Source organism: Rhagoletis zephyria, unplaced genomic scaffold (assembly GCF_001687245.7).
Source record: "Rhagoletis zephyria isolate East Lansing unplaced genomic scaffold, Rhagoletis_zephyria_1.1 Rzeph_scaffold_06017, whole genome shotgun sequence".
NCBI classification, from domain to species: domain Eukaryota; kingdom Metazoa; phylum Arthropoda; class Insecta; order Diptera; family Tephritidae; genus Rhagoletis; species Rhagoletis zephyria.
This window is the reverse complement of record NW_016163100.1, coordinates 26,981-27,580: the sequence shown is the minus strand read 5'-3', so window position 1 is coordinate 27,580 and position 600 is coordinate 26,981.

Genomic DNA, 600 nt, shown 5'->3' with positions numbered 1-600 from the left:
TATCAGATCCGCTTTTCAGTATTAAGAAAGCGGTACTCTCCTCTCTCAATAAATGAATTATTAACATAAGGTGCAATCCCGTATTCCTCGGACACGGACTAGTAAAACTGTCAAAAAATACACTAGCACAGGCATAATGAGTGACTTATAAAGTGTGATCTTTACAAACGTAGCCCTTGTTTTTACCGATAATATCGATATCGTTGTTGTTGTTGTTGTTGTAGCGGCTACAACAACCCCGCCCAGATAGGCTAATATCTCAGTCGTTGTTGTCAAGATCCACTAACGGTAGCTCCAAGAAGCGTGCAGCTTCCATAGGGACGACGCCGTTAGGGTTGTGGGGCTTTCCGGGCATGCGAAGAGATGTTTCGAGTCGTGGGGGGTCTCTCCGCATGCCGGACACTCGTTCGGCACATCCTCATTCAACCTACTCAAGTAGGAGTTTAACCTGCTGCAGTAGCCGGAGCGAAGTTGAGCGAGTGTAGTGCGTGTCTCTCGAGGCGGATGAAGCTCCGTCACGTCTATGTCCGGGGGCGGTATGCCTAGAACGGCATTCACAGGTCTAGAGTCTGCATAACTCGAGACTGACTCCCTGTGAAT